Genomic DNA, 24,706 nt, shown 5'->3' with positions numbered 1-24,706 from the left:
GCCCGTCTATAGCTATAGACGGATATGCGCCGTCTATAATGAGAATTTGTGATTTAAGTAATGGTGGAAAAAGTATGAGTAAAAAGGGAAAAAAATAAGTAGAATATGTAATTGTGGGTTATTGGGTGGTATGTAATGACATTTTGTACAAATATCAAATGGGTATAAGCATAATTTGGTAATGTTGTGGGTCAAATAAGGAATTTTACCTTTGGTGTGACACATCATTTTATAGTAAATGTTACCTTTGGTGTTATACGAAAGGAGGTAATTGTATTAACTAAATTCTTGTCTCTCTTATAATCAACTAAATTTTGTGCCAGTGCGTTGCACGGGTCACTAAATAATATTTTGTTAATAAGTGAATTAGATTTTAATAAGAAAATACCAAAGGCGATCGGTGATTTTTGTGTCATTGCCTATTGGTGGTAATGAATAATGATAGGTGAAAAAATTAGTAGTAGTGATGTGGGTTATAGTTATACATTTAGGTGTTTGAGAACTTTAAAATTTAGAATTGTAATTAAACTCATTAATTTGGAATAAACTTTTGAAGAAAAGAGAGGAATTAAAGTGATATGGAAGGAGTAGGGAAGGAAAATCATCAATATTTGAATCAATACATACACTACGCCAAATAATAGGTGCAACAACTGTTAGATAAGGTGATATACCGTGGTAATACAAAATACGGAACCGTTATTACATCGACCGTTGTTATTTTGTAACCACGGTTGTTAAAATGGCGGAGCCGTTATGAAATGTAAATAACGGGTTCAAATAACCGCAATACAATATTAAGAACGGTTCAAAAACCGTTGTCTATAATATTGAAACCGTGGTAGTATTAGTCTGAATGCTCTACGGAAACCTATGACAACGGTTTTACTGAAACACAACCGTTGTAAAATAGTAAATATGACAACGGTTTATGCTTATTAAACCGTTTTAAATGTCATGAATTCGATAACGGTTTATGGTTATTAAACCGTTATATTATGGATGAATATGTCAACGGGTTTCTATTTAAATGCGACCGTTTTCAATAGATTTATTGACCACGGTTTTATATTTAACCGTAATCGAATTTATAATTTTTTTTTTTAAAAAAATTGTTTTAGTAGGTTCTAGCAGCTGCTGAAATGCTAATTTTTGCAGTAGCAGGTTCCGCTGAAATGCTACTGCAAAATAGCATTTCAGAAGTTGCGCATTGCAAAATTTCAATCCTGCAACATCAGAATATTACACAGATTGATCTGTTCAACCCAACATCAAAATATTATAAACAGGGTGACCAAAACTAATTACACATGGCTTTATATACACACATACATAATGAGCAGATTATTGACCATCCGCTAATGAAAGAAAATAAGTGGCCCACTTATTTCTCATGTCGGCGATGTCTTCCTTCGAATAGGTTGGGTCTTTGTTGTTGATTGAAGGTGGGAACTACAAGTCAAAATATACTTAATCAAAATAGAAAGAATAAGTGGAATATTACACAGAATTAAACCCAAGTTACGTTTGAAATAGTTATTAAAACACACTAACCGGTGACTCTATGTTGATATACTTTCAGGTGATAATCTCCCACATGGACCGATAACAGAAAAAGGCGCATTATTTGCTGTTTGGTTGTATTGGAGACTATTATATAAATCATATACAAATAAGCTAAATTAGATCAACCTCTCGCATAAACATAAACTAATTGATAGGAGTAATTATTTAGAATACACTTACTTTTATAGTGACAAAAGTTGGACTTGATGCACCAATTGCTTGAAACACACTAATTCATAAGTATATACAGGAAATTATAATTAGCATTTGGCTCAGTAATACTGATGGGATATTAAAAGGCAATTAGTAGATTATACAACTGGTTGTATGTAGTTTATGTACAACCTTTTTAATGTTGTCGAGTTTTGTTATAAAGTTGTCGAGCTTTACTAACAAAATTGTCGAGTTACAATACAAAGTTATTGAGCTTAAGAGGAATAATTATTAAACTTAATAACTTTTTAAATTAGCTCAATAACTTATAAAATAGCTCGATAACTTTGTGTAAAGAACTCAAAAACTTTAAGGCGGTTGTACAATGCTAATATACAACTGGTTGTAAGATAGTATTTGTGATTAAAAGGAGCCTAGACTTCAAAGGTCATACAATAACAATTGACATTATAATTTAAGGTTGTAAACATACTCAGTCATCATCTTTGCATATTTCTCAGTTAGACTATGTCCGCAAGAGTCAATCCAGTACACTATGCCTTTTTTCACATTGATTGCCGTTAGGAGCCAATGCTTGCTATGAAATATTGAAAATTAAACTGTTAGTTCATATACATGCATGTAACCGTGTTAATAAATGAACAGAATCATGATTCATTATAATAAAGTACTATACATACTGATTCTCATTGTATGGGGCAAACCATAGGCTTTTGGGCATCATCAACCGTTCAGCAATTTTATCGATGTGGTCTCTCTATTTGTATCCAATCACCTTTTGAGAGAACAATTCAGGTGACACGAATCCGTAGTCATGAGAAACATAGTTCCCCTCAGCGATGTGTGTACACAGGTACCTACTACGTCAAATGAAATGAAGAATGTTATTTTCATTGATGATTTAAATAAACATCACTTTTCGTAAAACCAAATACCAAGTTTTATTAAAAAACTTACTTCATCCAAATTACAATATGCATAGCATGTAACTCGTCAAGGTCGAGAAACTGACATAGTGATTCCCCATCCATAAGAACAGTTGTACCTTCGCCCATAACATCCTCTCCGATCTCAATAATGAGTACTTCTCCGACAGCTAGCTTCTTTTCAGCCAGCTGGTGCAAAGCTACGAATGTTGAAGTATTCAATTTTTGCTTATAATCATCGGTGTGATATCTAGGTTTAAGAGGAACGCCAGCGTTGTGTGCAACAAAAGTAGATGGCTTATATCGTAAGTCGTCTGATTTAACCCCGGTATACAATTTAGAAAAAAAATATACATTACACAAGACGTCATATATAATTTAAATAACCAAAAAAAAAGAAAAAACTCACAATCTATTTTTCAAATTATTACTACCTCTTGAATTTTGGGTGGAGAGGCAGTCGAATCAATGACTTTGGGTGTTGACGTAGTAGTCCTAATTTCAGCCATAATGGCTTCGTGTAACTCCTGCAAATGTAAAAATTGAAATACTTAATATATGTTAGATAAGGTTACCCTAATAAATTTAAAGGCGTTCATTATATAAAATGCGTTCGCTTTAACTTAATTACCCCGGAGACGTCAACACTAATGAATGCTTCAAGCCATTGCACAATAGAACCCACGACATCTTGCAAAAGCCAATTATCACTACGTGGTACTATTAGAGTACCATACTCCTCCAGATATAACTCGGTCACTTCCACTTCCCTCCATCCCTCACGGAAGGCAATGCCTTGATTGCCTTCAACCTCAACTTCTTGATTCTGGTCGCAATAGACGCTACTCCCCTAGCAACAACAATTTTGCCCGATGCTACTGCAGGGGCTTTCTAGTAAAGAACACAAGGCTTCTTGCAAACAACCTTCACATTTTTAATTAATTAGTATATATACATGCACTACTTTAATTAATAAATTTAATTAATTAGTATATATACATCAATTATAAACTAGTCGTAGTAGCTAATGCCTCGTCAAAAGCCGGATTTGGAGATGATAAGAACTTGTCTCCGGCTCCCACCTCCACCTCCTTCTCCCCTGCCTTTATGGCTTCCTCTTCAACTACCCCATCTTGATCCTTTGCCATGTCTTCCTCACTTCGCATGCCTGCTTTTTCCTTCTTCTCCTCTACTTTCTTTATGACTTGCCGAACCATAACGACTCTTCTTCAGATGGATTATCCCCGTTTCCACCATTCTGATTATCAACCTGACCATTGTTTGTAGCTGTGTAGTAGAAATGAATATGATTAAAATAAGTAGTATAATTTCAGCATATATATATATATATATATATATATATATATATATATATATATATATATATATATATAGAGAGAGAGAGAGAGAGAGAGAGAGAGAGAGAGAGAGAGAAGAGATCAACTAAGGCCATTATATCATATTAAGTCCATAAGTCCTAATGTGGGCTGCTGGATCAAGCAAACCAATGGCCAAGATTGCGCAGTAAAACCCCACTCAACTAATATTTTAGATTTACCTCTCTCCTCTTACCCACTAACCCATGCATGCTATAGTGTTATGTCCATCAGTCCGTCATCATTTCCCTCCTCATTTTCCACATAATTCAAAACAACTTGCGGTTTTTTTCCCTCTATTTCCTGTCATTTCGTCTTCCTTTTCTTTCTTCACATTGCTGATAACTCCATTTTCATCACTACCAATTAATTCCAACTCAACAGACGCCATTTTCATCACTACCAATTAATTCCAACTCGCCTGCAAACTCGCATGTCTCCATTTTTTTATAAGGTATTTTTTTCATTCCTTATTTAGTGATTTGTACTTTGTTTTTTGTTAATTATTGCCTTTGTTAAACTATCATAAAAAGAGTTCATTTGATTTTTCAATTTTCAATTATGGGTTTGCTGATGTTGATTTGTTCAATTGTTAATTATGCTTGTGCAGATCAAATACGAGTTCATTTGATAATTAACAATGGTTTTTGCCAAAGAAAAATGCCAAGAAAACTTCCAAGAAATCTGAATCAAAGGTAAAAAATCTCGTCTTGTTGGTATAACACTTATAGAATAATGTATAACTTCAATTAAATATATGCATAATTTTAATCACAATTGTTTGTCATCTACAGATGGATGTTGTAGAAAGTATTGACAAGGGACTTGATATCCAGGTTAAAAGTTTTGACTCTTATTTATACGTTACTAGATGTATAACTCTGGTTACTAGATGTATAACTTTAGTACTCAATATGTATAACTCTGGTTACTAGATGTATAACTCTGGTTACTAGATGTATAGCTCTTCTGATTCTGTGACCAACTCTTCTTTCATAATGTCAAACTCTAATTGTTATATGTATAACTCTACTTCTATTTAGTTTCTATGCCTAGAGTTATACAATATATGCCTAGAGTTATACATTTTATACCTGGATTTATACAATATATACCTAGAGTTATACAGTATATGCCTAGAGTTATACAATATATACTTTGGAGTTATACATTAGATGCCTGGAGTTATACCTAGAGTTATACCTGGAGTTATTCTTAGAGTTATACATTATACTGTATATGCTTACAGTTATACATTTTATGGCCAGAGTTATACATTCTATGGCTAGAGTTATACATTATATAACTTTAGTTTTCAGAATGTCTAACTTTTGTTATTATATGTATAACTGTATTGTTATTCTCTATAGCTAACTTTCCTGATTATCTCTTCTTTTTAATGGTGAAAATAATTTTGGATTTTACAGAATTTTGGTTGAAAAGAAGAGATGACAAACCATTCAAAATTCTTTTTTATATAACTCTTATTGAATTATGTATAAATTCAACTAAATATATGCATAATATGAATCCCTATTGTTTGTCACCTACAGATGGATGATGTACCAAGTACTGACAAGGGAGCTGATTCCAAGGTTAAAAGTTTGACTTTTGTTATAACTGCAGTCATTTGTTGTATAACTCTAATTACATGTTGAATAACTTCTGCTGTCATAATGTATAACTGGAGTTATACAATATATGCCTAGAGTTATACATTTTATTCCCGGAGTTATACAATATATGCCTAGAGTTATACAGTATATACTTGAAGTTATACATTTTATTAATAGAGTTATACATTCTATGGCTAGAGTTACACATTATATAACTTTAGTTTCAGATTGTCTAACTTTTGTTATTATATGTATAACTCTACTGTTATTCTGTATAACTCTCCTGATTATCTCCTTTTGAATGGTGAAAAGAATTTTGGATTTTATAGAAATTTGATTTAACAGAATTTTGGTTATACATAATCTGAATCCCTATTGTCCCTATTGTTTGTCAGCTACAGATGGATGATGTACCAAGTACTGAGAAGGGACCTGATTCCAAGGTTCAAAGTTTGAGTTTTTTATAACTGTTGTCATTTGTTGTATAACTCTGATTACATTTTGAATAACCTGCTTTGTCGAATGTATAACTCTTGATATTTTTCGACTAACTCTACTATCGAATGTATAACTTTACTTATATTTTGTATAACTCGACTATTTATTGTATAACTTTAATTCAAAGTATGTCTATTTCTTTGTTGCAAATATCTCTAATTGCAACTACGGTATGTCTAATTTTGTGTGTTGTCCTTGTTTTTCCCCAGATGGTTGAGGCCAAGCCAAGGGTAAAGAGGGTGCATGAAATCACGGTTTCGTGTCGACCTCAAAGGCTTGTCTCTCTCATTGAAAAGCTTAATGAGGATTAGGTGTCCGCTGTTAAGAAAATTGGGTTTGGTGGCCTTTTGGAGCTTAAGATTAGCAGCTTCCCACTTGCACACGTTCGCCTATTCTTGGAGTCCTTCTCTGATGGGTCATATGTGTTCAGGGCTTCTCGGAAGAAGGAGTTTATGATCAGTAAGCATGACGTGCATGACTGTTTTTTGATACCTTTTGGACCCAACCGTCTCCCGTTGGTACCTACTGGTTCGCAGAAGGGGTCCAACGATCCCGAAAATAAGGAGCTAAAGGACAAATGGCGGCAAGCTTACGGGGTGGACAAAGCAAATAGTTCAATAAGTTTAGGGAAAGTTCACAAGCAACTTATGGAGTACGAGGAGGCAGACGATCATTTTTGCCGGCTATTTGTTTTGTTCTCTATGTCTTTATTCCTCGCACCCACCCCAAACAACGGGATAGATTTGAAGCTTTTAAGGGCTGTAGAAGATCCTAAAGCCATTCCACATTTTGACTGGTGCTCTTATATTTTGGAAATGATGGTGAAAGCGGGGACAGACTGTAGAAAGGGGGTGACGATGTTGGGTGGCTGTATCCCCTTCCCCATGATAAGCTACTTTCAGCGATATGATTACAAGAGTAGGCCGTGCCTCCACGATCTACCTTTGATTAAGCATTGGGATGAAACTTCGCTTGTAGATAGGGTAAAATTTGAGGTGGCTCAAGGGGGATTGGGTACTTTAACTTTGTCTAAGACCAGGTATCCGAGGTGCCTTCAAGATCCCTCTTATATTAGGAGTTTGGACAGTATCAGCCTCAGCGACCCGCGTGAACCCAAACTACTGTTGTTATTAGCCCCCCCACCCCCTCTCTCCTACTCAACTTCTGAGAAGAAGTTCATTCAAATCGAACTACCAGCAGGTGTCGAGGATGACCAGGAATTGAAAGCTAGGGCTGTCGATGTAAGTTCAATCTATTATATATTTTTGATTGATTCATTTCACTAAACGTACCCATCTATTATAATATAACTAACTTACTGTACTTCTTAAATGCAGCGTACTCACGAGCTTTATCTACAGATGTAAAGGAACGCTATTGTGTTCTATTCATGGTACGCAGATGCAACCGCAAGGATCAAAGCTGTCTCAAGAATTCTTTGAGGGTGAAAAGATTCAAAAGTACATCGCTGAAGCAGAACAGATTGCAGAAAGGTTGTAGGTTTCTGTTGGTAACGCTCCTGCATTTGGAGAGGTAGTTAGTGAGTCCCCCAAAAAATATGACGGAATCGATGCATCTACGCGTCAAATAAGTGAAGTTCCGTCTAGTCTCGCCAATGATGGGGGTGGCAGGTGGCAGGGGTGGTAACCCTTGTGTTGAGCCGCGTGGAGAGTCGGACAAAGTTGACGCGCCAACGAAATCAGTTGCAGTTTCATGGTCAAAGATTATGGAGGAAGTGGGAGGTGATACAGTAGTTTCTAATTCGTTGTCAGATGCTAGCCCAGGGTTAGAGGATCAAGTTGTGTGCACCCCCGTCCAAACTGTCAGAGAGCTGTTGTTGGAGGCGAAGTACACCGAGGAGGAAATTGACCAAGCTTACGGACGGTCGAGGAGGATCTTTGAAACTCGGCCTGGGGTAGGTGATGAGGTGCATGAGCAAGTTCATGGGGAGGGATTGAAAAAAAATGTTGAAAGATTGTCAGACAATCAACCGTCAGATAAGGAGATGGAAAAATCTACGGTCCCATCATTGCCAATGGATACACAAGAATTGATGGAGTGTATGTTTTCTACTGCTGAAATCAAGGAAGCTTTATGTGGACTTCCAGCGTACGGGAGTGGTCCTGGTGGCGAGGTAAGTTTGTTAATTTGTGCTAAATACTTGTTATACATTCGTTTTTTTTTAATTGATCGTGTATAACTCTAAGTAGATAAAGTATAACTTTGTTGAAACTTATGATGAGGCCTTGTAACTGTAGTGCCTCTTTGTATAAAATTATCTTTCAATCTGTAGAACTGGAACGGCCGTTTGGTACAACTCTTAACCATATGTGTATAACTCTAACTCAAATATGTATAACTCTTATAGCATATTTTTAATACTTCACACATGTGTATAACTCTTGCTCTTCTATGTATAACTGTAATTCATTGGGTCTGTAACTCTGTGACCTTTTTGTATCACTTTTAGAGTTATAGCTGTAACTTTTTTGATACAAAAGCATGGTGTTTAATTTTATTATTTTTCATTCAGGCCACTGTCTAAAGGATGTAATTGAGAATGTTGAACAACATTCTAACAATGGGGGTGAAAACGTAGTTGTTGTCGAGGGTGCGGAGGTCACCCCGAGGGATCCTTCAACGGAATGGAGTGGAAAGCAAATCCCTCTGACTTTCATGAGCACGACATATGTGAATGAGGCATTTGCCGGGGTTGATGAGCGAACGATTAGTGCGGCCAAAGAAGGTGTGGTAGTTGAAATCGCTGGTGCTAGGCTTGAGCCGGTTGCACCACCCCCACCCCCTATTTATGTGCCGCGATGTGACATGATCCACCATCCTTTCTTACTGCATTCAACTGTCCCCCTTCCGTGTATGGACATTGTACCTGAGAACTGATGCGTGTCTTTTATATGATGTTTTACATCCTATTTTCCACGCATTTCAGAGCTTATTTGTGTAGTTTAAGCTACCATTTCCCCTATTTCCGTCTACTTTCGTGTTTTTGTACATTATTGTAGAAATGTGAAGAATCCAACGGAAATTGAGCTAAATCCGTCTCCGAGTGTCTTGCATTGCATTTGACGTGAAGCATTCGCTTAAGGAACGAGCTTGGTGCGCATTCCAAGGGCCAAAAGACAAATCCACGAGATTATAGAAGTCAAGTGTCAGCTACCTCGGTTGATCGACCACTGCCTTCAGTCGATCGACCAACTTGCGGGTTCCAGAGGCTACTGTACACTGCTACTCAGTTGATCGACCGCCACTCTTAGTCGATCGACCACATCGCTGCTTCAGACGAGAATTAAAAGATCAAGGAACTTGAAGCCCATTGTGTTTAGGTTTTAATAATAATTGTTACGTATATTTCCTATATAACGTAACCTAGTTTACAGGGATACTCATTCAGAAATTTACCTAGTTTTACATTCAGTTCTTTAGACAATAATTAGGGTTTGGAATATTGGTTTGCATTGGATTTTCATTCGTACTTCTAATCATTCCTCTGTAATTTCGGTATTCCTTCTGTTCTAATTTCAGTTCATCTTTATTACATTGATAGTATAGAATTGTTAGTTAGTTCCCGAAACCATAATTATCGTTTTATGCTAGCCTTTTGTTCCGTAGTTTTAATTATGAATTCTTCTGTTTATTTCATCAATCTTATTGTTGTTATCATTCTTAGTATGAGTAGCTAAATTGTTCGTGCTAGGATGTATGGGAATTATAGTGTAGGCGGCGTATAATGAATACGGCCTGAATCGCGAGTCAGTCGATCGACTGACATACTTGGTCGATCGACTGACCACGTGAGGTTTACCCTCATTTTAATTAATTTAAATGTTGTGTTTGACGAATCGAATGCATGCGACTAGTTAAGTGCTTAATATTTGACTGACCCATTAGATCGAAAGATAGGGACAGTTGTTAGATCACCAATTAAAATGACTAAACTATGTTGAGATCGAAAGATAGGTAAAGTTTAGACCGTTAGTCACTTTTCAGGACGAGAGTCAGTATTAGTGATATTAGGGACCTATAGCGAGATCGAAAGATGCTATTTGTCAAGAGTGGACCGAGAGGACCTCTTTATTTCCCGCCTCATGTGTTTGATTTAGACCTGTTTAATATGCTGCCGCCGAAACTATAGTGAACCGACCATCCTAGTACCCTTTCTTTTATCTGTTTTATCCGTTTATTTAGTTTATTGTCTTTTATTGCTATTAGTATAGACCCAATCAAATCGACCCCCACTTTCGTTACCTTAGACTAAATTAGACAATTAGAAATTACATTCGCCTCATTGTGGTTCGACCCTGTTACCACTAGCCTAGGTTAGTTTTAATAGGAAATTATAAATCTTATTTTTGGTACTCACAACGACGGGTATCAAATTTTGGCGCCGTTGCCGGGGAGGCAATTGTTCTAATTTTTAGTTGTTTTCATTTAGTCTTTCTTTAGTTTAAGGGACTTCCGTTCCTTAAACTTTTCTTATATTCTTTTTGTAGTTTCTTCTTATGCGCAGGTCACAGGGTGGTGAACTAGTACCATTCAATCCTGAGATTGAGAAATCCTTGCGCGAGTTGAGACGATCACAAAGGGTATTACCGACAGAGGAAGAGCTGAGTACTCTGTCAAGTTACTACGAGAACGAACTGTTCGAAGAAGATCCACCTACATCTCCTGTTTCTACTTCTTCAGTTGAGACAGTCACTTCTCCAGAAATTCCAATCATGGCTGAAGAAGCAACGATTGCCAGTCACTCAGAGCCGACAGCTGCGAATCTCTACAAAGGATTCGAACTACCAGGGGAGACGAGAAAGTTCGAGCCGAAGCCTTCCTATATTAACCTGGTTGAGAGAAACCAGTTCGGGGGAGCTGCAAATGAAGATGCAGCCAAGCATATGGAGATTTTTATTGATTATTGCTGCTCTATACCCCCGCCGACCGGTGTGACCCAAGACCAGATCAAGGAGACCATGTTCATTTTCTCCCTTCGTGATGCTACAAGGGAGTGGTATAGAGATCTGGATCGAGCCGCTCATGGGATCACCGACTGGAATTCATTGGCCTTGGCATTCTACAAGAAATATTTCTCTGCCTCGAAGACAAATGCCATTAGAGCTCAGATCACGAGCTTTAAACAGGGGCCTGATGAGAACATTCATGAAGCATGGGTCCGTTTCAAGAAACCGGTGCGAACCATACCGCACCATGGGTTCGAAAAATGGAGTCTTTGCAATCGGTTCTATAATGGGTCTGTATGACGATCGAGGGCTATTTTAGATCTGCAGCCAATGGCCGATTTCTTTGAGAATATGGGAGAGACTAAGGGGTGGAAGATCATTGATGACTTAGCCACCCATAAAGTGAATATGGGAATTCGGAGGCAATCAAAGGAGAGCTGCTTTGAATCTTCCTCTGATTTGCACTAGAAGCTCTCACCGCAAGGTTTGACAAATATGAGTTGGGAGGAGCCTCTAAAGGAGGGATGTACCATGTTAATCTTTGTTTGACGGTCCTTTCGTCTCGTAGAAGATGTGGAGCCGAGGAGCATATCTCGGAAAATTGTTCTGTCCCCTTTGAGTCTTGCGCTGCCTTTCAACATTATAGGCAGACAAACACGTACTATGAGCCGAATGTCCACCCCAACTTGAGGTGGAGTAGCCAGAATGTCCTGAATCTGACTCAACCTCCACAACAGCAGCAGCAGCAGCAAGCCTATGTGCCTCCATATAAGCAGGCATATCAAAAGCCTCCGTATGTTCCTCAGCAGCAGCAACAATCCCAAAATTCCGAGTTCACCGAGTTGAAGAACTTATTACTGAAGGAGTCCCAAGCTAGAGAGGCCGGGATGAAGATGCTAGAGAGCCAAATTGCTCAATTGGCTAGCAAGAATACCACTCGAGCTCCGGGACACTTACCGACTCAAACCGACCAAAAGGAGACTCTTAATGCCATCACGTTGAGGAGTGGGTCCACCCTGAAGGGGCCTGCTATGGTCGAGGATGATGCTGCAAAAGATGAGGCGAAACCGAATCAAAACAAAGCTGGAACGAGCAAAGGAAAGAAAAAGGCGTCTACGGGTATATCGATCGATCGTGACATACCCGGTCGATCGACTGAAGTGCGAGTTACAGAAGCTTCTTGTCCTGTTCAACTCAGTCGATCGACTGACATCACTGGTCGATCGACTGAGATCGCTGCTGATAGTGAGATTTTTCGTCCTCCGATGCCCGACAACTTGAGGGATCATTTGTTTCGGGGTACGACAGTCCCGGAAATATTGGGAAAAGACCCGAGTGCTGATGGGTCGTCCCGCTCAGTACGACCCGATGTCGATCAATGGTTCACATTTGAGACGGTCTGAGGAGGGTTCAAGCTTCAACAAGGAGAAAGTAGTGGACTTCCGGCCTAAGTCCACGGATACCGGCATGCGCGATTTAGAGGAGAGGGCTAAGCTACTTCTTTGACCCCATATCCAGGAAAGACTAGTGCCGACGAAGGAACATGTATCTTTTAATAAATTTGAAAAAGTTATTCGTAGCTTGAATGTACAAGTGCCTTTCCTTGAGTTAGTTAATCAAGTGCCTGCTTACACTAAATTCATGAAACAACTCTTGTCTAAGAAAAAGTCACTTGAAAATGTACATACTGTCGCATTAACCAAAGAGTCATGCTCTTATTTATCTCACACTGCACCTCACAAACTAGAAGACCCGGGTAGTTTTTCTGTTCCTTGCAATATAGGTACCTTCTCTATTGAGAAGGCATTATGTGACTTAGGAGCTAGTATAAGTGTAATACCCTTGAGTCTTGCTAGGAAGCTCAAATTGACTAGGTTCGCGTGTGAGACATGACAAGATCTGAGATGGCTGACCGATCTACGGTCCAGCCAATAGGAGTCTTATAGGACATCCCCGTGCAAATAGGGAAGTTCTTCTTCCCTGTTGACTTCGTCGTACTTGACATGCCTGAGGATGCCCATATTCCCATTATTTTGGGTAGGCCATTTCTGCACACTGTTGGTGCAGTCATAGATGTTGGTTCGGGTACCTTGACTTTTAAAGTAGGGAAGCATTCTATTGTCTTTGCCCAACCTGCTAAGAAGAAGGACCCCATGTGGCCCGTGACTTGCAATACGGTTTCTGAAAAGAAATCTTATTTTATACTTCCTGATATGCCTATCTCTGGTCCCATTCCTGTTGTAACACCTCCGCCCCAGATTGGGAGCAAATCGGAGGAAGATTTGTCTATTTTTGATATTGCAGGAGCTGGTTTGGGGAAGGAAGAGCTGCAAGTTACGCCAGTTGCGAAGAAGCAAATCATTTCACGAGGCGGTCTTGGTTGCCTTAGCTATGGCACTGATGAGGAAGTTGATGACGAGCCGGTCAAAGTGAGAAAGTCCGATTTGGATTCCGACGAGTCCGAAGAGATCATTGACTGGGGAGATGATGAAAGTGTTGATCCGTTGAGCCATACAGACGTGGAAGCTAAGAAGGGTGCAACTGATAAGATAAGCACCGTTGAGGCTACCTCTAGTAGCCAGAAGCCGACCAAGTGGGCCATTCCGTGGCCGTTCTTGATCAACTACTAGTTGATCACATGTTTTACAAACATTTTATTTGCTTTTGTTAGACACTTTTTATTGCTTTTGTGTGCGCGAGATTTCGCATTTTATTTTGCTTGCTTAGGATTTTATACGCTTTAGACTTTACTTTGGGTTTTGCGCAATTTTGGGCGCGTATTATTGTGCATTTGCAGGTTTTTAGACCTCCTTAGCTCAAGTAATTGAGCAAATACGAAGAAATCTGAAGTACAGCAGTATTTTCAGTCGATCGACTGGGCTATATAGTCGATCGACTGGTCTGCAGTTTCCAGGAGCTACTGTTCCTTTCACCTCGGTCGATCGACTGAGTGATGTGGTCGATCGACCGACCTGCCTTCTTTTGTACTTTACGACCTCTCTCCTGCTATGTTTGGTCGATTTGCGGAACTAAGGGAGTTTTCTACTCCACTTTATCTTCCGTCACTATTTATTTCTTCCATTTTTCTCAATTTTGCACATAATACCGCTTCATCATTGCTTTCTCGATTTTATGCGTGGTACTTTGCTTGTCTTTTCAGGTACTTATTAGTAGCACTGCTGGCTACTGAAACCTCCTAGCTCACGCTGGTTTGGGGAGGTTTCCTTTGCTGCGCTTAAAGTTTTGTGAGTTTCTAAGTCTTTACTTCATGTTTTATTTATTTAATTTTTTTGCAAATTCCCGTTTCTCTTTTCTTCATTACATGATTTTGCACAATGGGGACATTGTACGATTTGGTTTGGGGAAGGGTTTTGCGTCGCATATCATTTGCTTGCATTCACGTTTACATTCTGTTTTGCATTGTTTATTTCATTTTATATATGTATACCAAAAATTCAAAAAAAAAATTGAAAAATTTCAAAAATTCAAAAAAATTGCATGTTTATTTTAGCATATAGGTCGAGTCGGAACGGTAGTATTTCAAGGATGATATTGCATTTGCATTTGTTTATACCTAAGCCTTGCTAATTGACGTATTATTAGTAGAATCGTATATGCATATCTACGAGTGTTTGTTAAATTATTTGCTGAACTTGAGACTTGACTTTGATTTCTGGCAAACTACTTATATATTCTGAGTTATTAGAGCCTATAACTGCTGACATCTATGACCGGTTTATTTAGGAATGTGAGTAGTACTCCTTATGAGACATGTTACATCAATGTGCATAAATATGAACTTAATCTGCTTAATACCTGTATGCATTCGGTTTGTGGTTTGTTGACACATGTGGTAGAGGTTTTCCTTTATTCGTTTCGCCCATAAGCTCCACACTGCCAAAAATAGCCTTTTTGTCCCACTACTGCATCCTACATTTAGCCTGCCCTTGTCAAGCTAGTAGTTTAGTTGTTGGGATTGTCACTTCGTTTTTGGTAGCCATTTGTTCTTATTTGAGATTTAGTTGGGAAGATGAAATGAAGGAGGAAAGAAGTTGAAAAGAAACAAAAAGAAAAGAAAAATGATTCGAAAAAAGAGAAAAAGAGGTTCTGTACTGTTCAAAGCAGTCGATCGACTGCCAATTATGGTCGATCGACTGGAGTTCGAAAGAAAAAGAAAGAATCAATTCGCATAATTCAAGCCTTTATCTTATGGCGATTTTTGCTCCCATGTATTATTCATATCTTATGGGGAGTTGGTTGATTGCTTTATATCAGGGATTGTGAGTTTTGTGCTTGCTTTAGCACCGTGTCGATTAGATTTCGAGCAAGAAGTTGGATGTTGCTAAATGGTTCCGGTTGGGTACTAGCTTGATCACCTGTACCTCCACTTTTCCATAAATGTTTTGCCTCTTCTTACCCATACCTCACATTATCCATATATACCTCGGCATGTGTCATGGTCATTTGTTGGTTGGAATGCATATGTACGGTTGTAGAGATTGCTTTCATATTATACTGCAAGCATGTTCTCATAGGTCGTAGTTAGGTGAGAGTCTCTACAAAAATGAATTCTTTCTATCCTCTTATATATTCACCTGTGCTTATGAGTGATTTGAGCGACCCGTGAGAGTCCGATTTGATAAGTCTCTATAGTTGACGGTTCAGCAGTTTTTAACGACCTTATAACTCGTTTGCATGATTCGCATTACTAATTGATTGATAGTTATTGCATTAAATTGGTTTAGGCTTTACATATTGTAATTCGCTCTGAGATTGAACTCGTTCCATTAGGTCGTTAGATCGAGTCTAGTTCTTGCTTGGGGACAAGCAAGGGTTTGGTTTGGGGAAGTTTGATGCGTGTCTTTTATATGATATTTTACATCCTATTTTCCACGCATTTCAGAGCTTATTTGTGTAGTTTAAGCTACCATTTCCCCTATTTCCGTCTACTTTCGTGTTTTTGTACATTATTGCAGAAATGTGAAGAATTCAACGGAAATTGAGCTAAATTCGTCCCCGAGTGTCTTGCATTGCATTTGACGTGAAGCATTCGCTTAATGAACGAGCTTGGTGCGCATTCCAAGGGCCAAAAGACAAATCCACGAGATTATAGAAGTCAAGTGTCAGCTACCTCGGTCGATCGACCACTGCCGTCAGTCGATCGACCAACTTGCGGGTTCCAGAGGCTATTGTACACTGCTACTCAGTCGATCGACCGCCACTCTTAGTCGATCGACCACATCGCTGCTTCAGACGAGAATTAAAAGATCAAGGAACTTGAAGCCCACTGTGTTTAGGTTTTAATAATAATTGTTACGTATATTTCCTATATAACGTAACCTAGTTTACAGGGATACTCATTCAGAAATTTACCTAGTTTTACATTCAGTTCTTTAGACAATAATTAGGGTTTGGAATATTGGTTTGCATTGGATTTTCATTCGTACTTCTAACCATTCCTCTGTAATTTCGGTATTCCTTATGTTCTAATTTCAGTTCATCTTTATTGCATTGATAGTATAGAATTGTTAGTTAGTTCCCGAAACCATAATTATCGTTTTATGCTAGCCTTTTGTTCCGTAGTTTTAATTATGAATTCTTCTGTTTATTTCATCAATCTTATTGTTGTTATCATTCTTAGTATGAGTAGCTAAATTGTTCGTGCTAGGCTGTAGGGGAATTATAGTGTAGGCGGCGTAGAATGAATACGGCCTGTATCGCGAGCCAGTCGATCGACTGACATACTTGGTCGATCGACTGACCACGTGAGGTTTACCCTCGTTTTAATTAATTTAGATGTTGTGTTTGACGAATCGAATGCATGCGACTAGTTGAGTGCTTAATATTTGACTGACCCATTAGATCGAAAGATAGGGACAGTTGTTAGATCGCCAATTAAAATGACTAAACTATGCTGAGATCGAAAGATAGGTAACGTTTAGACCGTTAGTCACTTTTCAGGACGAGAGTCAGTATTAGTGATATTAGGGACCTATAGCGAGATCGAAAGATGCTATTTGTCAAGAGTGGACCGAGAGGACCTCTTTATTTCCCGCCTCATGTGTTTGATTTAGACCTGTTTAATATGCTGCCGCCGAAACTATAGTGAACCGACCATCCTAGTACCCCTTGTTTTATCTGTTTTATCCGTTTATTTAGTTTATTGTCTTTTATTGCTATTAGTATAGACCCAATCAAATCGACCCCCACTTTCGTTACCTTAGAATAAATTAGACAATTAGAAATTACATTCGCCTCCTTGTGGTTCGACCCTGTTACCACTAGCCTAGGTTAGTTTTAATAGGAAATTATAAATCTTATTTTTGGTACTCACAACGACGGGTATCAAGAACCTAGGTTGTTCTCAGGATTGCGGGGCAGCCGAACCTGACCAACACGTATGCTCACAGTTGCTGCGATTTAACAAGGAACGTTTCAGGACGGTGTTCAGGTTGAGGAAGGATGTAATGGATTATGTCTTTGATCAATTCCACGTCCATAATAAAGAGTAAGTAAAAGATAAGTTTTACCTATATTTCAATACGACAATGAAACAGGTCATGAATCTTTTCCCTTGCTGCGTGTCTCATTTTGCTAATCCTTTGTAGGGAACAATTGGTCACATATGCCTGTCCAAACTGCATAACGCATATTGATCTCCAGACGTTGATGCCCGGGTCTCAGATTATGGCTAATGTCATCGACTGCTGGTCTGTACTACTCAATCAGCTTACGCACGCGAACACCGCAGCTGTTGCAAGTTCGGCTGTTTCTTTGGCCTAGGTCACGCTCTAAGTGTGCTCGAACTTCGCAAGTTATTTTGTGACAAAATGTACGTAACGTGTGATATAAGCTGCCAACCCCCGTCTATCATTTTTATAGGACCTAGCAATTGCAATTTGGCAAGGCAGGAAAAAAAACTTGGTTGTTGATAATTCTGAAGGCTTTTGTGCCTCGTGGGACATGTGGCAAGAGTCGTGTTCTAGTCCATTCCAACTAGACTCTGATATGGTGAGCTCAGATATCAATATAGAGACATTTCCATACTGGAATTATACATTATTTGCCTATAGTTTTACAGTATATGCTTAGAGTTGTACAATATATACTTTGGAGTTATACATTAGATGCCTGGAGTTATACCTAGAGTAATACCTGGAGTTATACACTATACTGTATAAGCTTATAGTTATACATTTTATGGCTAGAGTTATACATTCTATGGCTAGAGTTATACATTATATAACTTTAGTTTTCAGAATGACTAGAGTTATACATTCTATGGCACAAGTTATACATTATTTTCCTAGAGTTATACAGTATATGCTTAGAGTTTTGATGAGTGGCTAACTTCACTCCATAACTCTAGGCATAGAATGTATAACTCTAACCATAGAATGTATAACTCACTGCACATAATGTACAACTGTAAGCATATACTGTATAACTCTAGGCATCTCGCTATCGCACATAATGTACAATCGTAAGCATATCTTTGTATAACTCTAGAAATAGAATGTACAACTCTAGACATATAATGTATAACTCTAACCATAGAATGTATAATTCCAATTATGCACAATATGCATGCCTCTAAGCTTCTAATTATGTTTTATAACTCTTAGACTTTTGGTGCATGTTTGTAGGTTTTCTTCCCGGTAAGCACTGGCGATCAAGATCTTTACTCTTGCATTTGCATAAATTTCCTCTCTGAGCAAATCGAGTACCTTGATAATCGTTCTTACGAGGACGATCTTCTGAAATTACCATACGGAGGGATTGCACGTATTACTGTAAGTCTTATAAAACGGGTGACTAGATTAATTTTCAGCTCCATTGTTTTGTTAATTGGTCTTCCCCTTTTAAATGCCTTGCCTAACTTCTGCCAGGCTGATGCAATGGGAAAGTATATGGCCTACAAAGGGCTCAAAAAAGGGAAGAAAGTTGAAGGGTTTCCTTTTGTAAACATTAAATTCAACTGGCAGGGAGCAAGGTATACTGTCAATGACTGTGGTCTTTACGTCATGGTTCGTATGTTGCTGTACCGTGGAGAGCCATTCGAGTGTACCATAGGGACAAAGGACAGCAATGACCTCATACGAGCAGAAGTTGCTGTCACCCTTGTCCTCAGTGACATTAACGTGGATAGGGAAGCTGTGTTATCTAGGGTAACAACTTTTAAGGAGGTTAAAGACCGTGAAATGGAGGAGCTGCGTGAGGCACAGAGGTTAGCCGGCAACACAAGTGGAAGGAAGAGAGGTGTCGGAATCGCTGGAGAGAACAGTTCTGCTAAACGCCCTTGCTCTAAAGTCAGTTCAACCTATCAGACTCCACCTTCCAAAGTAGCCCTGGGCCGGACGCCGTCTAGTCGGGCCCTCTCAGCTGTTAATAGCCGCTCCCGGGGTAAGGGCGATGGCCTTGGTTGCACCACATATTGCGGGGAACCAGACGCCGACCTTACAGTGGTCGCCAAGATGCTGAAGTTGAAGAAGGCATTAATTAGGGATATCCCGGTGTATCGCAAACAAGTGGCTGATTACGTTTTCCTTGATGACTACAAATTTCCAAATGGGTAAGCTGTCTAAAATCAACAGAACCACTTGAGAACTGTTTTATGCTTTGTATAACATCAAGATTGAAATGTATAACTTTACCAACTAAAGTTATACATATCGTTAATGGAGTTACACATTCCTAATCTGCAGTTATATGTTTCATCACTGAAGTTATGCAGTCATTTTAATAGCAGTTATCTTCCCATTTAGTAGACGTTATAGCCTGACTAACACCTGCTAGTTGAACCACAGTGAACTACTTGTGAACTATTCCTGGCATGCAACAATTAATAGGTTGCAAATGTTGTCCATGCTCCCTGAGACGCCAATGGATGATTCAGTGATTGAGTGTTGGTCCTTATTGTTTAATCGTTTGGAGGCAGAGGAGTGCGCGATTTTTCGTTCGTCTTTCTTCGGTATCCGTCATATGGTGTGGTTGTAATCAATCCTTTAATATGCTATAAGAGTTTCACATACCCTCTTTAGAGTTATACTTTGAGGGTATGATATTTAAAACTTTCACAGTGGAAAATAAGACTAAAGTTATACATACCCTCTATGGAGTTACACATTTTGTTTTGAGAAGTTATTAACAGCCAGTATGAACTTAGGCATACTTCAATATGCTATAAGAGTTACTGTGCAACTCCAATGCACAACCCCTATAACTCCTCTGGTATTCTCACACATATACTTCTACTTGAACAGGAAATAATCTTGAACCTTGTACGAAACCCTGTCCAACAAACACAGAACATCGAAAGGTTGTACAATGTGTGGGACATCTTCAGAATCGACAGTGGCAAAGATTTCAGCTTGAAGGCTGATTTAATCTTCGTACCCATTAAGATTGAAGCCCATTATGCATGTGCGTGTATCAACTTTAATTCACGGGCGATTGATCTTCTTGACAATAAGTACTACTCAAGTTCGGGCCAGTCGGAGATTTGCAAAGCGTGTCACGTAATTGTAAGTGGAATTAAATTGTAATTACGTTCAACTCAAAAGTGTTGTCACCGCTTTACAATTTCACTTTTTGACGTTTCGACTTTGTGCGGGCGAGCCTCATGAGCGACTATCCGGAGTCTAGGGACGAGGACAAGGACAGGGGGAAATACCTACCGGAGTTCCAGTTTCGTCAGATCCAGTTTGCTTGGCATAAGCAAACGATTAACGACACCGAGTCTGGCTTGTTCACCATGATGCACATGTTAATGTACGAGGGTGATAGTTTTGGTCACGTTGATCTTGAGAGGAAGGTGAACCGTCGATATTTGGTAATCCAGCTGGCAGCAACGCTTGTCTTAGCTGACATGAACATCATCGGGCAAGGAGTTCTGACCAAGGTCAACGGTTTCATTGGCGAGAAAGACCAGATCTGAAGCAACTAGAAGCCGGGATTTAAAAGCGGCGCGGAAAGCGAGATAAAAAACCTGGGAAAAAATAGAATGTATTTCCTTTCATTTTGTATTCTCTGTTTTTGCAACTCTAGTATGTTGTCAAGAAACTCCTTAACAACTTAGACAACTTTTTGGAATAGATTGTTATTATATCATCTTGGTCAGTCATAATTAAAATACAAGTTTTACAGATAAGAATTAGAGTTATACACTCTGTGAAGTAAAGTTATACAAATTTTGTACAGGAGTTATACAACACATGACTGCAGTTATGAAAAAAGGCAAAATTTATTAGACAGCTATGAGTTATACAAAAAATATCAAGAGTTATACAAATTGTGTACAAGAGTTATACAACACATGACTGCAGTTATGAAAAGGCAAAATTTATTAGACAGTTATGAGTTTTACAAAAAATAACAAGAGTTATACAAATTGTGTACAAGAGTTATACACTCTGTGAAGTACAGCTATCCATATATGGGTAAGAGTTTTACTTAAACCCACTGAAATTATAATTCGTTCTTTATCAAACTTTTAAATATTGGATTTTTTGCCATGAACAAAAGTCACCCAAATTGTGTAAAAGAGTTATACAACATTAGCTTGAAATTTCACACTCATATTACTGAAGTTATACAATCTGGAAGGTGAAATCCCCATTCAAAATAGACAAAAGCTAGCTACTGAATACCCCTTTCGTCTCACCAAATTTTTTACCTTTTAAAGAAAAAAAGATTGTAAATAATTTGTTGAGACAGAGGTATTTTTCTACTGCCTACTACTACAGCATGTTAAGTTTATCTATTCTTCTTCTTCTTCTTCTTCTTCTTCTTCTTCTTCTTCTTCTTCTTCTTCTTCTTCTTCTTCTTCTTCTTCTTCTTCTTCTTCTTCTTCTTCTTCTTCCTCTTCCTCTTCTTCTTCCTCTTCCTCTTCTTCTTCCTCTTCTTCCTCTTCCTCTTCTTCCTCTTCTTCCTCTTCCTCTTCTTCCTCTTCTTCCTCTTCTTCTTCTTCTTCTTCTTCTTCTTCTTCTTCTTCTTCTTCTTCTTCTTCTTCTTCTTCTTCTTCTTCTTCTTCTTCTTCTTCTTCTACTCCTTGAGATCTTTGGTGAAGACGGTGGATGCTCAGAAAATGGGTTAGGGCAGTTCCGTTTATCGTGGTGTGCCATTTGTTTACAGTTATTACACATGCGCTTTGGCTTACAAGCCAAGGCAATGGCTTTAGCCTTAGCTGACACCATTCTTTTACCACTGCCTTTGTTTTTGGATTGTTTTGGTGGAAGTATTGTTACCTCGTCCTTTGGCGGGCAACCAAGAATTTGCTCGAATTCCGCCGCTTAGTTAAATCTTTCTTGTACGGTAAAAGTTTCTCCTTGAACTCTCTAATTAAGGAGCTTAAGTTCACAACTTCAGTCACACTCGTGCCACGAAGTAAACCAATGGTTGCATGAACTTCTGACCACAACTTCACCATCTCAACTTCTTTTCCATCAGCGCTACTATTTGAATCCGTTTGTTCACCATCACATTATGATAATCTGAATTGCAATGCATCTTTTCTCCATCTTGTAGAAACGTAATCATCTGGAATTGTCTTCTTGCCGTTAGCCGACAAAATCCATACTATATTTCGGCACAGAAATCCCATCCTTTCAAACATCATACAGCTGCACCGTGTAGCTAGTGTCCCTGTAATCAAATTAAATTATGCCATTAGTAGTTTTATACATATAATAATAAGAGTTAAACATTATCAAGGTAGAGTTATACACATGGCAACAAGAGTTATACATTCTGCAAGTAGAGATATACATATAATAACAAGAGTTATACATTCTGAAAGCTAAAGTTATTCAAAATGTAATCAGAGTTATACTACAAATAACTGCAGTTCAGTGAAAAATTGAATAACTTCTAATGTTATTCTGAAAGTAGAGTTATACATATGGCAACAAGAGTTATACATTCTGCAAGTAGAGTTATATATATAATAACAAGAGTTATACATTCAGAAAACTTAAGTTATTCAAAATGTAGTCAGATTTATACGATGAGATAAGCTGCAGATTCGGTGAACAATTGTATAACTTCTATGTTCAGACAATGTAACTTTGGCACTATATCTAGCAACTTCAGTCAACTACCACATAGATAAATATTATGCCAAAATGTTGTTACCTGGGTTGTACTCTACGTTGAAACTTTTCTCTCTGATTGAATCCTTAACGACAGTCACTTCAACTCCATCGACTTCAGCATAGCCCCCGGTCTTACATGTATCGATTGAGCAAATGACCTCTAGTTGGAATTCCTTGAAAACCTCACGGGTATAAACATTTGATGGATATTCCTCTATGGTTAAATGCGTCCCCCTTGCTGGTGTTGAGTGTTGGTTTTCATGGTCAAGTCTCTCCTGCGTATGTCGTTGATGGTCTATAGCGCTTTCAAAACGCATCCAAAACTCCACTAACGTACCTGACTGCTGCTCAAACTTCTTAAAAAAACTATTAATGCTCTCTGATCTCTCGGTTGTCCTCATTACACCACCCATGTTAAAGTCCCTGCAATGCGCCATCACCCATTGGCTCCTTTTATCGTACGCTTCTGTAAACCACTCTTCGTTCACAAGACCATGCGCTTCCATTATTTCTGCCCACCTACAGTCAAAGTCGTCTGCTTCTAGGTTGTCGTCCCATATAATGTTGTTCAATTTCTGAAGGAACTCTTTATAATCCTCCCTTGTCACCCCGAACTTCGATGGCACCTTGTTCATTATATGCCAGATGCAAAATCGGTGGCGTGCAGTCTTGAAGGCAAGGGGTACGGCCTTAATAATTCCCGCATCCTGATATGTGATAATGTACTTGGGTTCCTTTCCACCCATAGCATTCAAAAACCTGTTGAAAACCCACTGGAAGGATTCATGGTCTTCATGGGCAATCAATGCCCCACAAAATGTCACTGATCGCTTATGGTGATCTATGCCAGTGAATGGCGTGAAAATCATATCGTACTTGTTTGTTGAGTATGTTGGGTCGTATGACACTGCATCTCCAAAAACGGAGTAGTTCCTTCTAGCGGTTCTGTCAGCCCAGATTGCCCTTCGAAGGCTGTTATCCTTGTCAACTTCATAATCAAAATAAAACCCCTGCCTACTTTGTGCCATATTCTTGAACCGGTCTATGACCAATTGACCGTCTCATTTATGGATGAAGCATTTCACATCTCGGTGGAAGTTCTTAAAATCAGTTAAGGATGCACCAATGTTCTCAAACCCGTTTACGAGTTCCTTACACATGTTGTACGTCCTAGTTGCTCCTATCCTCAACTGCAGTGGACAACAAATCCTGATCAGTGCTGATTAATAATCAAGGATTCCTCAACTATAACTCTTTCACCTTTTCATATAACTTCATGAAACATATGCATAACTCCATTGATTGATTGTGCAACTTCTTATTATTTATAACTCTTACATATGCGAATATGTATAACTCTAACAACTTTCTATATAACTCTAAGGCTGTTAAAAATTATTCTAGAATTTTAAAAAATATTTAGAAGTTTCACAATCAATTACTCGAGGTTTACATAACTTTATGATCTCGGTGTATAACTTTATAAGTTTG

General features: G+C 38.5%; 1 non-coding gene across 1 annotated transcript; it reads right to left on the bottom strand.

Moving 5' to 3' along the window:
- Positions 1–11,270: 11,270 nt before the first annotated feature.
- LOC141645247 (small nucleolar RNA R71) lies at positions 11,271–11,377 on the bottom strand. Its single transcript, XR_012544830.1, has one exon. It is a non-coding gene; the product is annotated as a small nucleolar RNA R71 (small nucleolar RNA).
- Positions 11,378–24,706: the final 13,329 nt, after the last annotated feature.

The sequence above is a fragment of the Silene latifolia genome, chromosome 2, assembly GCF_048544455.1.
Source record: "Silene latifolia isolate original U9 population chromosome 2, ASM4854445v1, whole genome shotgun sequence".
In the NCBI taxonomy this organism is placed as follows: domain Eukaryota; kingdom Viridiplantae; phylum Streptophyta; class Magnoliopsida; order Caryophyllales; family Caryophyllaceae; genus Silene; species Silene latifolia.
Note: the sequence above shows the minus strand (reverse complement) of the source record. Positions and strands in the feature narration are given on the sequence as shown.